The sequence below is a fragment of the Triturus cristatus genome, chromosome 5_1 (genome assembly GCF_964204655.1).
Source record: "Triturus cristatus chromosome 5_1, aTriCri1.1, whole genome shotgun sequence".
NCBI lineage: Eukaryota > Metazoa > Chordata > Amphibia > Caudata > Salamandridae > Triturus > Triturus cristatus.
The window spans coordinates 443,816,637-443,834,206 of record NC_140587.1 but is presented as its reverse complement, the minus strand read 5'-3'; the positions used below and the strand labels follow the sequence as shown (position 1 = coordinate 443,834,206).

At 45.4% G+C, this 17,570-nt stretch overlaps 1 protein-coding gene across 1 annotated transcript in view; it reads left to right on the top strand.

Annotated features, from left to right (window-relative positions):
* Window positions 1–17,570, top strand: part of DPY19L4 (dpy-19 like 4) — a 554,933-nt gene that overhangs the window by 424,546 nt on the left and 112,817 nt on the right. The window lies entirely within an intron of this gene.

Below are 17,570 nucleotides of genomic sequence, written 5' to 3'. Positions count from 1 at the left end.
CTTATGAGTGCTTATGATTCTTGTGGCTGCATTAAGGAGTGTGATCTTATAAAACATGTTTTGTGGGTTTTTATTTGTTATGGCAATACAAAATTGTTGTTTTCAATAACATTTTCCCTTAGCATTTTGTAGACATAGGCACGCATAGATCTGCATAGAAATTCTTGAACATCTCCATTGTTTCCTTCACTCCAAACGAAATTGAATGGGTACTATCTTTAATGTGAGTGATATCCTCGGCAACACAATGTTGTTTTATCATGTTAAAGAGAATTTTGATAGGTCCACCCCCTTGCTTGAACCAGTGTGTCAAGATGATGACATTCCCTTGCCGCAACTTCTTTATATTCAGATATTTTAAGTTATTTTTCCATTTATTTCTTGTTTGAGTCTAGTTACATGTTCTCCCTGAGATTTCAACTCGTCAAAGTGCTTGCCTATGCAGTGGCCACATATTACAGCTTTAAAGGCTTACTATTTCAAAGATAACTCCTCTACTGATCCAGTATTCTGTGCAAAGTAAAACAAAATCTCCATCTGTATTTCCTCCATTAAATGATCAATTCAACAGTACCAAAGGGGAGAGCCTCCATAGGTCTTTATAACCTCGTCTTTTGGGCATCTTTCGGATTACTGGGACGTGGTCCAATAGAGTTGTAGCTAAATGCATGTTCCACCTGACCTGTCCATGAAACACAGACAGAACCACATATTGTTGACAGAATACGTATTTTTCCTACACGTAAGGTGTCTTACTCTCCAAATATCCACCAGGTCATAACTGCCTATTATAATTTTCACTGAAACTGCACCCCTTAACATAATCATCAGTCAGTAACAAGGGGCTACATAGAGATCCAAGCTTGCATGTGGCCCATCATGACAAACATTAACTTGCTCCTAGTGGTCTTGCACGTTGTGGCTGTCCCGAGGAGGGGCATCATGAAATCAGTAACTGGCTGGCTTAGTCACTGCTACATGGAGAAGGAGCATCTTCAATTTCAGTATGTTACGTAACCTCCTTGGGTGTTTTGAACACCTCAAGCAAGGCCAAAGCATGCTGAGCATTTGTGAAAATAGATTGCTTGTCCAGGTAGGTACTTATGAGAAGTGCTGGGTAGAACATGCCATACGGAATGTTCAATTGTTGCAGTTTTTTCTTCACTGTTTGAAAGGCCTGCCTCACCTCCTGAACTGCCATTGTGAAGTCTGCATAGAGGATGTAAGAAATTGGAGTGCACTTGAGAGGGTGAATGCCCACCCCCAATAATATCCACAGTCCTTTTCAGAGTGAACTCTTAAAGTCACTAAATGAACCTGAGCTCAACCCCATGGAAATGTTGCACAGGTTTACCTTGGAGGCAATGTGTAAAGTATTTATGCAGTACTCAAACAGTTATATAGTCAAAACATCACTCAAGAAACAATTTGGGAAATAGGGTACATTTTAAAAAATACAATAACATAAAAAAGACAAAACTCTAATAAGTAGGACCAGAGTCATGAATTTTTAAAGTTTGAATTTAAAAATACCACCAAAAAACATTAGGCACCAACCTCAATCATCTGCTTGCACTTGAATGGAACAGTTTTTTAAAGCCAGTCATAAAGGAGCGAGGGTCGGATTCAGGAATCAAGTTTGTTCTGGTCAAAAAAAATTATTTGCGCTTAGAAACGTTTTAGGAGCAAAACGTCTTCAGCAGGGAAAGGCTGCAGACTATGCCAAAGCTAGGCTCATCTAAAATGGAGAGCCATAGTCCAAGGTCTCAGAGAAGCTGTCAACAAAGGCGGGAATGTTTCCAGTAGGAAATTTTAAAGTTTTGCATCCAAACAGACCTCCGTGCTCCTGTGAAACTTTGTACGCTCGGACTTTGAACATTTTCTGGAGCTCAGATTTCCTCGGCAAGGTAAAGCTGCAGACTGTAGTCGAAAACTTTGACTTGGTTGGATGGCAGTCAACGGCAGTCCATCTGTAAAGGGTTTGCTGCTGCAGAGAAGAACATAGCAAGAGCTGCGGTGAACTCCATCCCACCTGCAGTGTACCCTTGTTGGATCGGCTTGGTAGGTTGGTCCCCATCCCACGCTGGTTCTCAGAGCAAAACATTAAGTCCTAGGTTTAAGAAAACTTTAGGCAAATACACTAAAGCAAAGGGTCCAGGTCCTTGGAAACAGCACTAGTGGGTCAAGGCTCACTCCAGCAGGGGCCAGCAGAAGGTTCAGAGAAGGTCCAGTTGGAAATGGTCAGCTGGGAATGTAGGAAAAGGCCTTTTGAAGCTTGTTTTGTTACTGTTGCTCAAACAAGATGTCAGCCTTATGACCCTTGGTGTCTACTTCTTTGTCCTCCCTACAAGACAGAGAGCAGGCCCAGTCTTAAGGGCTCTTCTCAGGTCACATGCAGCAGTTTCTGTTCTTCCACAGGCCCAGAAGTGACCTGAGGAAGGTACTGAGCATGCCATATTTATGCCTAACACCAGCCTGTGGTAGGGGGCAGCTCCTGGCCATTCCTTAACCAATAGGCTAATATTTCCCGGGGGTAGTCCTACCTACTGTTGCAGCAGTTCCTGTGTACCCTAGTGCAAACAATTCCCTCTCTGCCCAAACCCATCATAGCAGAACCTTGTTCCCCTGAGCAGAGCGCCTGTGCCCATCATAGAGTTGTAATAATGTATCCTAACAGTGGTTCACAGTGTGTACAAAATTATCAACATATAAAAATATAATCAACACATAACCATTCAAATTATACCGTGTTCCTAGAAATAGTGAAAAACAATAAAAAACCAAAAAGTTGTATAAAAAATAGAAAATATGGCCCTTATACAAAAAACAACTTTAATCATCAGCATAAAATATTCTTAAATAAAATAATGCTCAGACATACAAGCTGGTACAAATAGACAATTCGATAAACATATAAAACCAGACAAAATGGCGTACACAAACAGAGATTACATAGAAGTCGGAGTTCCAAGCCAACACTGGAACTACAACACACAAAACAATGTGTCCTCCATAAATTGTGGCCACAGATGCGTCGACGGCGTTTCGACCTTTGTCACAAGTACATGGTCATCATCAGGACAAATAGATAACGGAGCATCTCACCAGAGAATCTATAAGGTACAAAATTACCATTTAATTATTTAGAATAAAATTTGTAGGGCCTAAAGAAATGATATAAGAATGTGTGCAATAGAAAGCAAAGAAAAAGATAACTTCACCATCCCCAACAAAAATTGGGGTTTTTGTGCAAATAAAGAAAAAGAAAAAAATCATGTGACCCCAAAAGGAATCAAAACTAAAATAGAGAAAAAGGTATAATTTTGTATCGTACTCACTTAATCTTTAACCTAATCTAAAGCACAATTTAAATCCGTGCTTGCGTATCAGTAGAATTCTAGAATTCTGCAAAAGAGAAAGTGGGAACAGCTCTATCAATGTCCTACTGAAGCGAGACTAACCACCATTCAGATATGGTCCATCCAAGTTACTTACATATTCATAAGGAATGTGAGCTCTTAAAATTCAGCTTCCATTTGCTTACAAATTCAGTAACTGTAACAAAAAAATGACATAAACTGATATAAATCACTATGCACGACATGCTAGGTGCCAACTCTAAACTCAATATCCAGACAACCGGTAATAACAACCGGTAATATGCCAAACATAAATTACCTTAGTGCAGCATAAATGTAGACATCCCGCTTTAATGTGACAAAAATCCCAATCGTATCTCTCTTCAAAAGGGTTCCCAGACTAAAATGAAACAAAGCGGGAGAGCATAAGCTCTATATAAACACCTCATGCGAAACTCAGCTAGAAGTTATCAAATCGACCCGAAATCAAGAACCATAAGGCTTACCGTTACTAAATCAATTCCTGCAACTTTGCCGAATATATTCTCCGTGAATGAAAAACGCCGTTGAACTTCACGTTTTAAATACACGTCAAAAAGCTCTCACCCGAGCGTCAGAACAGAGAAAGGTCTTCCGCCACTCGCACACTGAATGGGCGCCATCTTAGAAGGGAGTCCTAATCTCGGAGAGGGTAGTATTCGAGAATCAAATTATAACTATCCACTAACACGCCAAGAATAAATATAGTATGACGAAGGGAACTTCAATTAAAAAGCTGAATCTCCACTCCGCAGAAATTTATGATAGAAAAAGAAAGCAACCATAAGTGGCGCGCTGGATGGGCACCATCTTGGAATAAGGTCGCAATAGCAAAGAACTTAGTAATGTTCGATAACCTGGTAAAAAAACTTTAACGAGGGTTCTGACGCTCGGGTGAGAGCTTTTTGACGTGTATTTAAAACGTGAAGTTCAACGGCGTTTTTCATTCACGGAGAATATATTCGGCAAAGTTGCAGGAATTGATTTAGTAACGGTAAGCCTTATGGTTCTTGATTTCGGGTCGATTTGATAACTTCTAGCTGAGTTTCGCATGAGGTGTTTATATAGAGCTTATGCTCTCCCGCTTTGTTTCATTTTAGTCTGGGAACCCTTTTGAAGAGAGATACGATTGGGATTTTTGTCACATTAAAGCGGGATGTCTACATTTATGCTGCACTAAGGTAATTTATGTTTGGCATATTACCGGTTGTTATTACCGGTTGTCTGGATATTGAGTTTAGAGTTGGCACCTAGCATGTCGTGCATAGTGATTTATATCAGTTTATGTCATTTTTTTGTTACAGTTACTGAATTTGTAAGCAAATGGAAGCTGAATTTTAAGAGCTCACATTCCTTATGAATATGTAAGTAACTTGGATGGACCATATCTGAATGGTGGTTAGTCTCGCTTCAGTAGGACATTGATAGAGCTGTTCCCACTTTCTCTTTTGCAGAATTCTAGAATTCTACTGATACGCAAGCACGGATTTAAATTGTGCTTTAGATTAGGTTAAAGATTAAGTGAGTACGATACAAAATTATACCTTTTTCTCTATTTTAGTTTTGATTCCTTTTGGGGTCACATGATTTTTTTCTTTTTCTTTATTTGCACAAAAACCCCAATTTTTGTTGGGGATGGTGAGGTTATCTTTTTCTTTGCTTTCTATTGCACAAATTCTTATATCATTTCTTTAGGCCCTACAAATTTTATTCTAAATAATTAAATGGTAATTTTGTACCTTATAGATTCTCTGGTGAGATGCTCAGTTATCTATTTGTCCTGATGATGACCATGTACTTGTGACAAAGGTCGAAACGCCGTTGACGCATCTGTGGCCACAATTTATGGAGGACACATTGTTTTGTGTGTTGTAGTTCCAGTGTTCTCTTGGAACTCCGACTTCTATGTAATCTCTGTTTGTGTACGCCATTTTGTCTGGTTTTATATGTTTATCGAATTGTCTATTTGTACCAGCTTGTATGTCTGAGCATTATTTTATTTAAGAATATTTTATGCTGATGATTAAAGTTGTTTTTTGTATAAGGGCCATATTTTCTATTTTTTATACAACTTTTTGGTTTTTTATTGTTTTTCACTATTTCTAGGAACACGGTATAATTTGAATGGTTATGTGTTGATTATATTTTTATATGTTGATTATTTTGTACACACTGTGAACCACTGTTAGGATACATTATTGATTGCCCCTGGTTCAGGTGGTTAGGGCTGCCCTTGTGGTAGTTCATTATTATCATCATAGAGTTGTGGCTAGAAAAATGAGTAACCTCTCCTTTGTGATCACTGAAAACTGGTTCTAGAGGCAGCTCCTTTCCCACTGAATATGATGCCTGACTGGCTGGGGAACAGGCCCATATGTTATCTTCATGTGCCCGTGACAGGGTAGGTCTCTTTGAAATTAAGTTCGGGGCACAGCCCAGATGGTTGGCCTGCCAGAGAAATAGAACAACTCCCATTCATTACAAGATCTTAACTCAAGTGTCTCTTTATTTGATTTAGTGAATGGCTATTCCACTGGGTTACCTTAAGATAATCTGTCAAGGAAGATATTTCAGTCTTGAATAGGACGTAAATTCTACCAAAGGGGTATCATTGCTTTATAAGCTAAGCCCTAGCGCAGTGAAACTCCCTATGTGGAGGATGACTGCAAACTTTTGGTTTTTCAAAAACATTTTAAAAAATCGGACTAGTGACTAGGTAAAGATGATGCAACAAGGAGGAGCCTAGTGCGCAACCAAGATGGCCGCGTAGGCTTGTGGCTCCCGAGGGCCTCCGCAACCTCCCACGTCTATCCTGTCATAATCCTGGTTTTCTCGATGGGCTTCTGTTTATGATCTTGCGCTAAGGTGCCACTCGTTTTCCAAATCCAAAATTGGACTCCGGGAACCGGTTTTGTGGCGATCTGAAGTTTGCGGCCTTCTTCGGCCTTGGTCCCGAACTCGAGTTGGTGAAGTGTCCGGGTGCGAAGTGAACAACAGCGGCATGCCAGGTTGGGCCAGCCCCGGACCCCGTGCTTTCACTTTCGGTTTCGTGTTGATCTGCGGAAACTGACGTCGGGACATTGGGTGAGCAGCGCCGAGGACGGAGTGCATAGCCTGATTCTTGAACTGTAAACGGGCCTATTTCAGTTGGTGGCCCTGGTCTCCTGGCCTTCCTCCGGGTGCTGGAGGGTGCTGACCTTGGTGGTCGCCGACGAGGACGACGAGAGTGGACGGCGAGAAGCTGAAACCCAAGTCTACCCGGAGGGGAGCCTATTCCCAGGCCAACAATATGGACCGCTATGCGCAGCCAAAGGGATCCCCTAGTGGGTCACGTAAATCGCCTGAGCCGCCCAAGGAGGCCTCGGGCGCATCATCCGAATTGACTCTGCTGGATGTCATGGGGGCCATTGAGGAGATGAAGGCGACTGTGAACCAGCAATTTGATACCTTGGCTAATAAATTGGACTCGATGTTGATTGATGTCACTTGGGTCAGAGCAGATCTGTCCAAAACTAATGACCGGGTCGACTCATTGACTCAAGCGGCGTCGAGCCTAACGGTAGATGTGGCCGCTTTGCAGACGACGGTGCGGAGGTTGCAGCTTGCCAGTGACCTGACTGATCGTCGCCTTGAGGACTCCGAAAGCAGGGCCAGGCGGAATAACGTCCGTATTATCGGGGTACCCGAACGATCGGAGGAGTCTGCTGTGGATCTTTTTGTGGAGGATCTAGTGGTGACTCATCTAGCACCCAAAGGGCTGAGCAAATTCTTTGCCGTGGAACGGGCCCACAGGATTCCAGGGGGTGCACCGAAGGTGGGTGCCCCCCCGCGGCCTATCATTGCCCGACTTTTTAATTTTCGGGATAGAGACGCTATCCTTCAGGCATCGAGGGGGACTGGGCCAGTAAAATTTGAGAATTCTAATGTTAGCTTTTACCCCGACTTCACGCAAGCGGTTCATAAGCAACGGATGGGATTCTCGGCCATCAAACGGCGCTTGAGAGACATGGAGTTGAAGTATGCGATGCTATTCCCGGCTAAGCTGCGGGTCGAGTTAGATGGTCGCTCACACTTCTTCGACCGGCCGGAGGCGGTGGGAGAGTGGCTGGACGCCCTACCCAGGAGTCGAGGTCGGATGGCGGAGAGCGGAGAGGGTTTGACGGAGTAGGAATGGAACTGTGACCCTGTCGATGGACTGGACTGGTAACGTTTTGCACCTGTGGCTGCACTGGACTCCAGTTTGTAACTCTTTGCCCCGTGGTATTTGGAGGTTGCGGGGGGCTAGCTGGGGCCCTTTCCTCCTCCAGGGGGTTTTTTCTTTTCCCCTTTTTTTGTCCTTTCTGTAGTGAGTTTCATATTGGGGCGACAGGCACACTGCATGTTGGGGGGGCTGTTCGGGCTCACGCAGGGGTGCAGGGTGGGGGGAGTTCTGTTGGGGTTGATGGGGTGGGGTTGGGGTTTGTTTGTTTGTTTCACAAGGCGGGGTAATGTTTTTTGTTGTGCTATTATGATTGTGCTCTCCGGGAGGGGGATAGTTTGTGCTGGGAGGGATGGGGGGTAAGGGGTTGAGACTTCTTTCATGGAATGTGAACGGACTGGGGGACAGGATAAAGCGGGGGGTAGTCCTGCAGTTCTTGAAACGTATTTCACCTGACATTGTGTTTCTGCAGGAAACACACCTCATAGGGAACTCTTTCCATGCCATGAACAGACGTGGGTATCGCCTTCTGGCCCATTCTGGTTTCACCTCTGGCTCGAGGGGAGTGGGCATTTTAGTCAGGACCTCTCTCCCGTTGGTGGTGGATGAGGTGCTCCATGACGACAGAGGGCGGTACACTGCGCTGGTGGGGAGGTGGGAGGGTAAGCTGATTTCGCTGGTCACGGTTTACGTGCCGCCGGGCCTGCAGACGGCCACCTTTGCTGATTTGGGGCGCCTGCTACTTGGGCTTCCGGGGGGGGTTTTGGTCTTGTGGGGGGGGGGGGATTTTAACGCGGTGGTTTCCGGAGTTGAGGATCGACACCCCCCTAGGGACCTCCCTCGGGCCCAGAACTGGCTGGGGGGCTTTCTGGATACCCTGGGACTGATAGACTGCTGGCGGTTGAAACACCCTGGACAGGCGCAATATACCTTCCACTCTGGGGCCCACGGTAGTCTTTCGAGGCTTGACTATATGCTAGTGCCTGCGGCCCAAGCTGGGATGATCGGGGAAGTGCTACACTTGGCACGCGGTATATCTGATCACTCCCCTCTTTTGCTACACCTAGATATCGCCCTGGGGGCGGAGGGGAGGGTGGCGCCGATCAACCCCTGGTACCTACGAAACCCCACAATCCGTGCAGACCTGGTTAAGTCCCTGGAACACTATTTTAATGACAACGTGGGGTCGGTGTCTTCCGCCATCTCCCTTTGGGAGGCCTTTAAGACGGTGCTCCGGGGCCAGGCTCTGTCGCTCATTTCCCATACCAAAAAATGCGCGGCGCAGGAGGTTGTTCGGCTAGAAAAGGAGATCACCGAGTTGGAGATTGATTTGGAGCAAGGTGTTACGGATGACAGACTGCATGTGTTGGCGCTTAAACAGGCCGACTACAAGGCGCTGGTTACCGAATCTGCTAGGAGTATGAGCAGGGAGCAACAGGGGCGTTTGTACGATATGGGTGATAAGGCCGGGAAGTTGATTGCCTGGTTGGATAAGAGGGAGAGAGCGAGTCGAGTAGTGCCGGATGTTGAGAGGGTGGATGGTGTGCGGGTGACGGACCCCGGTGATATTGTTGATTGCTTTGCGGAGTATTTTCACGGGGTTTACTCTCCGGTCTCAGAGCGATCAGAGGAAGACTCTCGACTACTGCTTCGAGACATTGCTCTGCCATCTCTATCTGATGAGGATAAATTATTGATGGATGCGGCCCCGTCGCCGGATGAGATTGCTTTGGCCATTCGCTCTATTGCCTCTGGTAAGGCCATGGGTCCTAATGGCCTTCCCATCGAATTATATAAGTTGCGCCCAGATAAGATTGCGCCGTATCTCCGGGACATGTTCCTTGAGGCTCTGGCGGCGGGTTCCCTCCCCCCTGACCAACGTCTTGCTACTATTGTTGTTATCCATAAGGAAGGAAAGCCGCGGGATCGGTGTACTTCTTACAGGCCTATCTCTTTGTTAAACGCGGAGCCCAAAATCCTTGCCAAGGTACTGGCCAATCGCCTGATCCGGGTTGTGGGCGACCTGATTCATCAAGATCAATCCGGTTTTATGCCCCATCGCAATACCGCTTTGAACCTGCGGCGACTGCATGGCGTCCTCGCTAGAGCGCCCTTCATCCGTGAGCCGGCCATTTTGGCGTCCCTTGACGCTACCATGGCTTTGACACCTTGGAATGGCCGTATATTTGGGCAGCATTGGCGAAGTTTGGGTTTGGCCCGGGGTTTATCGGTTGGGTGAAATTGCTTTATGATAACCCACTGGCACAGGTGGTGGTCAACGGACGGGTGTCGGCTCCCTTTGTTTTGGGTAGGGGCACCCGACAGGGATGTCCGCTGTCGCCTCTTCTCTTTGCGCTTTGTTTGGAGCCCCTTGCGGAGTGGCTGCGGTGGCACCCCTCGATGCGTGGCCTTCGATGGACGCCGGAATACGAGGGTCGTGTCTCCCTATATGCGGACGATATCCTCTTGTATCTTGCATCTCCGCGCAAATCGCTTATTGTATTGGTGGATGTGTTGAGCTCCTTTGGTCGCAACTCCGGATTGGTCATTAACTGGGCTAAGTCTTGTGTGTACGTTCTCTCCGGGGAGGCCCCCCCCCTTCCGCGGGGGTGCCCTATCCAGGTTGCGCAGTTGGGGTTCACGTATCTGGGAATCTTTATAACCCTGGACCCGGTGGCCCGGTATGAACGGAATCTTCTCCCCCCCCCTTCAGCGCCTCAGGGCGGATGTGGCGGGTTGGCGGCGGCTGCCGCTCTCGCTGCTCGGCCGGGCGGCGTTGTTCTAAATGATGTCGCTGCCGCGCTTTTTGTACGCCCTGCAGAACACTATGGACGTAGTGCCGGCCCGCTATTTTCGGGAGGTGGAGTGTCTTCAGCGTCGATTGTTCTGGGATGGGCGGCCGCGGATTGCTCTCGCTAAACTAACCCTACCGTGGTATGATGGGGGGGTCGCTCTCCCTGACATTAAACGATATTATTGGGCCTCCCAGTTGGCTGCTATCAATCACGGGATGTATGGGCCTGCTTTGAACCCGGCTTTTGAGATGGACAAATTGTGATTGCCAAGCGGGGATTATAATCGAGCACTATACTCTGGGTCCCTTGATGCGCGGTTGACTGGCCCGACGCGGGTCGCGGTGCAGGTGTGGCATGCAGCAAATGCGGCGATGGGGTGGAGGGATCGCTTGACTCGGGCAACGCCATTGTACGCTTCCCAGTGTTTGGGTTATCTGTGTACTACGAAAGGCTTTGAGAAATGGGATATGATTGGTATCAGCAAGGTAGGGGATCTCTGGACGAAAGGGAAATTTAAGACGTTCGACATGCTGAAAACTGAATATCAGCTGAACGATAGGGAATACTTTCGGTATGCTCAGGTTCACCATGCCTTGTGTTCCCGGACGTGGCGGCTATTCCAGAGTATTCCCCGTTGGAAGACAGAGTATTGGACGGCTATGTGCCGGATAGCACCATTTCGCTGATTTATAAGAAGCTTATCAATGATCGAATGGGTTTGCTGACCTCATTGCGAGAGACATGGACTGCCGACGGCTTGGAACTTGACGATGAGGATTGGGTGTCAGCGGTGGCCTCCCCGAAAGAGGTGGCTATCCCGGCCCGTTTGCGTTTCGTCCAGCTTAAGATACTTCACAGAGTGTACGTCACGGGGCCTGGTTTGATGCGTATGGGGTACTCGGTGGATGGTCTGTGTAAGCGAGGCTGTGGACTACTGGGGACTTTCCTCCATATCCTGTGGGAATGTCCGGAAGTGACTCGGTTTTGGTGTAGAGTGCATGCGGTGTTAGAAGAAGTCACGCATGTTGCCTTGTTGCCGGAGGCACGGAGATGTTTGCTGAATGTCTGGGAGCCGACTGATTACAATGTGATGCAGACGCAGTGGGTGACTCTGGGCTATATGGTAGCGAAGCGTGACATTGCACAACTGTGGGGCTCCCAGAGGCCACCAACGGTCTCAGCGTGGAAGGAACACATGGACTGGTGTATGTTTAGAGAGAAAACGGTGTATGTGGCGAGAGGCAAGCCTGGGAAGTGGATTAAGGTGTGGGGTCCCTGGAACTCCTATCGTGGAGGTATTTGCGCCCCGCCCCAGACGCGTGAGATGGATGCTGCTCTGTCTCCCTAGCCCGCGCATTCCTATATGCTCCTGCGACATGCGACTTTGGTTTCTTCTGCCTGCCCCCCCCCCTGTCTCCTTGGGTTTGTTTACTCCTTCGATGCGGGGAGCACATGTTATTGCCATTAACCCCCTCTGCCTTGTGTGTGTGATGTTTTTTGTTTTTTCAAAATATGAAACCTTTCTTTGCTTATTTATGGACTACGGCTGCGGCCGGCGGAGTTGATTAGCACCCCAGTAGCTCTTTTGTTGCTTCATCGATGTGAATTTAAAGCTGTGCCTAGGTTTACACTGTGCGTTAGCGGCCGGCCGGTTGGTTGTAGGCCCATATTTGTATGTCTCTGAAACTGTAATAAAGGTTTTCCCAAAAAAAAAAAAAAAAAAAAGATGATGCAACAGCTAGGATTTTAGGATGACTCAGAGTTAATCTAGAAGTCTGGGTTCCAATAATGAGTAAAGACAAATATTTGTGCGGACCTCTGTGGGCAGAAATATGGATTTAGCTATGGGTTATGGCGAGACAACCACTGAATCCCAAAAATATCAGGATAGTTGGGAGAGCCTATGAAATCTGAGGAGATTAATGCTCTATGCCAACGAATCAATATTTGCAAGGGTTCTTTTCAGTACATGATGGGACCAGATTTAAGAATAGAACCATCAACATAAAGGACACCATTTGTTTGTGGTTAAGAGGCTATTGGAATCTTGTTAGCTTCTGTCCTATCCCTTATCCATGAATAGGCCAATGGCCACAGAATAAGTCATCACTTGTATTTCAAAAGATAATGTAGACAAACCCAAAATTTGGGCAGCAACTAACAAAAGTGTCTTCACTCATGACATGGGTGAGACCTCTGTATTTTCAACATGGTGAATTGAAACTAAGGCACCCACTCTCCTCCTCCCTATTCAGCGGTGGGAGGGATTGTTTCCCTGATCTCTTTTGGAACACATAAGGTAAGTATGAATCGTATGTCTCTACTGTCCACAATGCATACATAAATCAAGAAACCAGCGCCTCCTTTGTTCTCCTGCAGATAGGTCTTTTAACTGTACCGAGCTGCCTTGTTTCTTCTAAGTTTTCAGACACGGGCACTTATGGCTTAAAAGTCATGGATCAAGAAAAAGTAGTGTGAGGCAGTACATTCATAAGTCTTTCTGACTTTCGTTCAGGTAAAGGAAATTCAATTTCTAATGGCTTCAGCCAAGTTATTCTTGCTAGCTCATCCTTGAATTAATCACTTAGAAATCTTTGGGTGATATTTCTGTTGGAACAGCAAGTAGTTGTTTTGGTTTACAGACCTGCAGCTACATTCGAGAACAGACCCAGTGCAATGAATCTTCTGATTACGCATAATGATGCAGACATGAGATATCCTTCCAGGGGCCAGAGACTGAGGGGAGCTGCAGAGATCATGCCAGACCCACAGGGGAATTGGGTATCCGTAAGATAGCCATTTAACTTGGACAGAGGTGGTAAGGATATTATGTGAATTGCAGATGGTACAAACATGATATTTCTCAACAATAGAAAGAAAGAAGGGCACGTACCAGTGAGTTTATGCAGCACGATTCACACGATCCCTTCTGACATGACATCTCCATGATATACCCATGTGAGTTTGGGGAGCGCAAATGTTGGCCTCTCCACACTTCTTCTGGGTCTTTATCACAGTTCTACTTTCTCTAGCATTGCTTTTTGATTTCGGGGTCTTGTTCCTGTAATAAAGATAAATCCTTTTGAAGAAAACATATGGAACTCATCAGCCTGTACAACATACATAGCTGCTTCATTGGTGTGAGATGGAGCATCCTTTTTAGCTGCAGAATCACCAGTGGCATTCCTGTGGGAAATTTATTCATTAGAATTCTGGTGGTTAGCACCCTTAATGATTGCAGTTTGGAGAGGCAAAAGCAAAGCATACAGCAAGTTTTGTTCATATGAACTAGTTTTAATCAGTGTACCAGCAAAAGTTAGAAAACCCCTTTGCATCCAGAGAAGGCCAAGTGACTCGGAACGCGTAATTTAAGTCTGTGAATGCAATTATAGTCTTTTTCTTGGCAAGGAAACAAGGTCAGGTAAGAGCAACAAGTTCAGCAACTTGATCAGATCTCACACTGTGTAAGTGGTGACTCTCATCAACCTGATAAATAGTGTATACAGCGTATCCAGCATCAGTCTCGCCTTCATATTTTCAAAGACCTGATCCATCTACAAAATAAATGAGTTCACAATTTGGTATAGGTGCATCTTTAAGATTAATTTGGGGCTTTATTACATGCTCTCTTAGCACCAGAGAGCCATGGGGTTCTCCCACCTCACAGGTGGGCATAAAAAATGCAGGGTTCAGAATGGGAGCGAGGACTGCAACGATATGGGAGGCAGACAGAGGAATCTTGTATCAGGACAACCTTTCTGTGGAAAGGTTCTTGGTCCTCCGTAGTGAGGAGGAGAGCAAAAACAGAATGAGCAACATCCACAATCAAAGAAGGATGCAATGCAATGTTTTTGAGAAGGTGTCCAGCAGCAGTTATAGAGCTGAGACACAGTGGGAGCCCTGCTGCTATAGGGTCTACAGCAGAGGACGATGGACTATTTCTGATCACCATGATACTGCACCAACACTTCAAGAGCAAATCCATCCTTCATGACAGTACAATGTAAATGGTTTAGCATAATCATCAATCAGTATTTGTAAAGTGCAGCACTTTCACCCCAAGGGGTATCTGGGTCTCTGTTGAAACGTCAGGTTTTGAATCTCTGTCTGAAGTCCGCCAGGGAGGGAGCTGTTCTGAGGTGGATGAGCAGGTTGTTCTAGGTCTTGGTGGTGATGTAGGAGAAGGAGTGACCTCCACTCCAGATGCGACAGATACGGAGGGTGAGGGCGAAGGAGAGTGAGGAGGAGCAAAAGTGTTTTGGGGGTTGATGGAAATTCAGCCAATGGTTGATGTAGGATGGCCCTTGATTATTGAGGGCTTTGTAAGCGTGCGTGAAGACCTTGAACTGGAATCTCTTCTGGATGGGGAGCCAGTGGAGGTCTCTTAAGTGGGGGTGATGTTCGATAGATTGGGAAGGTGTAAGATGAGGCTGGCTGTGGCGTTCTGTATTGTCTGGAGTCTTCTGAGGAGCTGGGTGGAGATACTGACTTTGAGAGCGTTGCAATAGTCGAGGTGACTGGTGACTAGGGCCAGTAATCAGGAGCCCCAAAGCAGAAGCAGGAGCTTGTTTTCTTTGTACAAATGCATGTTAAGCTTCTTTAGACCATGGCCAAGGTTCATGAGTGGGCTCTTTAATATATTTTGCAAAGGCTTTACCATAGTGTAATTCCAAACAATCAACCTTCTACAGTATCCATTGCCCAAGAAAGTTTGTACCTGGGAGGCGGTTATTGGAAGCTGTAATGTTCAGATGGCGTTAGTTTGTTTGATCAATACATTTTCACACAGAGATCTGATGACCTTTATAGCGCACAAGGGGAAGACAAAATTGCAGTTTCTCCTTTGAAGCCTTGTGCCTTTTCTTAGCTCGTTCAATAAGGAAAAAGATGAGGTAGTTCATGCATTGGTCTTGAGGAAAAGAGGCAAGCAGAAGGTCATACACCTATTGAACTAAACTACAGTTCCTGGGGGAAAAACAAGCTCTTCAGATCTTTCTTTAAAGTTTGGGAATAGATTGAGGAAGTCTCCACCTGAGAATTTGTAGAGAAACTGACTCGTGGACGGGTATGAAAAAGAAGGCAGGACACATATACCAGAGTGAACTATTGGGCATTTGCAGGGATTCGGGAAAGGGTGTAAGCAGCATTGGGAGCCACAGGGAACCTAAGGATAACCAAATTATATATGTTTTCAAATCTATAGGAGTATTACTTCTGCTAACAATCAACACCTAAACAACTTGCTTGATAAGATCTGTGATGGCTGGTCAAATTCCTGCTTTGGCTTTAGACGTTATTGGATATTGTGGAATATGAAGCAGCTTTTCCATAGGATTTGATGTTGTTTTTACTTGTTCAATTGAAGACATACCCCACATCATTGGCTCCTGTGATCCATAACGTGGATGGTACCCGTGCAAGCAATTCAGGCAAATCTTTAGACATTTCAGTGTTATCCGCAATAGGTTGGCAAATTGTTTCACACAACAGGGCAAGGACATAATTTCACTCTGGTGATTCAGTTGAATGAGGCACATTAGGACAAGCAAAACTTGACCCCCTGCTACTAAGGCATCTGCCCTGCTTCTTCAGTTTTCCCTTCCCACTCGCCATCCTGCCGTTCCCATCCTTGTTCCCCTCTTGAGTGAATGGCCTGCCCTCTCCCTTTCACATTCTGCAATTTTAAAGATATTAGTTTAGATACTGCAGATTATTTCTTGTATTCCTCTGATGCAACAGAGGACTACTACTGTAACTATAGTAACTACTAGTTCAACCAGCTTTTTAGTTTGCCATTCAGTTTCAATAGTCCTCAATTGGTCTTGTTCATTTGATGATGATTCCTGCACGAAAGCAGAACCTACAGCTTCCCGAGCCATCGATACCAGACAGACAATGCCCAAATATCTTTCAGACACATCCTTAAACCTCTACTTTGCTTACAATATGAAATTATAATCCAATCTTTAATAAGGCACACATTAACAACCGCATTCAATAGGACACTTTCTATTCAGTGCCCGATCATTTTCTGAGTCCTGCCTCGGTGAGCACCCTTCTCAACCAGTTGCTCTTTCTTCACTTGGCAATATCAAACGTAACAATTGATTCAATCAGCCCGGTTAGGCTTATGCACTTTGAAAACACATTGCAATTCCTCACAGAACTGTGTAGGGTTCACTTGAACATTGGAAAGCAGTGTAATATTAGAAGCAAATCATGGAATGTTAATAGTGACAGTACCCCGAGGGCTCAGATAGTCTCTTAAGGGAAGCAGGTTGTCTGTGGCTGGCGAAAAGTGACTTCCATTGTGTGCATTGCTAGCTAGAGGCGAGGGATGCTCTCTATCCTGTCTTTTAGTATCCTGCTCCTAGCCACTAAATGAATAATTATGAACACCCCCTTCTGAACTAATGTCATTGGAAGTGTCAGAACAAATCTGGTTACAATTCTAGTAAACAATGGAGGGTCTCGCACATTAATAACTTAGTATGCGAGCCTTGGATATTATCAAAAGGTTTCCTCTTCCGAGAACACAATGTCAACATAAACCAACAGTCCTCATTTTGCTGTGTGAGGTGGCAATTAGAAATACATACACGCAATGAATACCATACTATAAAGCAGCAGCCATACAGGTACAAAACAGAGTGGAGTCCTAGTTTGCCAGTGCCAGAAAAATATAGTTAGGCACATCAGAGCATTATTGTTTCAATTACTAGACAGTTCATGTTAATAGGTAAATCAAGAAATAGCTTTATCAATAAATGGCTTTATCAAATCGCTAATGTTTGGGATAATGCAGATACAGATGTCACCTGGTAATATGTAGATGTGTTTTAGTAGCTTATAAATATTACTATGCGATTTCGTTAATGAAAACTAAAAATCAATAAAATGGTGTTTAAGGAAAACAGTGTTAGTGTTAGAAGGGTCTCTGTGGGGCTGACTAGCGAGTTCAGTACCGTGGAAGTCTGAAAATGTACTATGTTCTTTTTAGCAAGTTCAGTGTGAGTGGCCAAAATGACATCTAGTGTGAAATTGTTTTGATGAGAGGTTCAAGTCACGAGGTGGGGGAGTTTGGGGGGGAGGGGTAAGAGAGAAGAAATATCTGGGTGTCATTGGCATACCAGTAGAAAGAAAAGCAGAAAGTAGTGATATCACATAGGCATGTGGTGT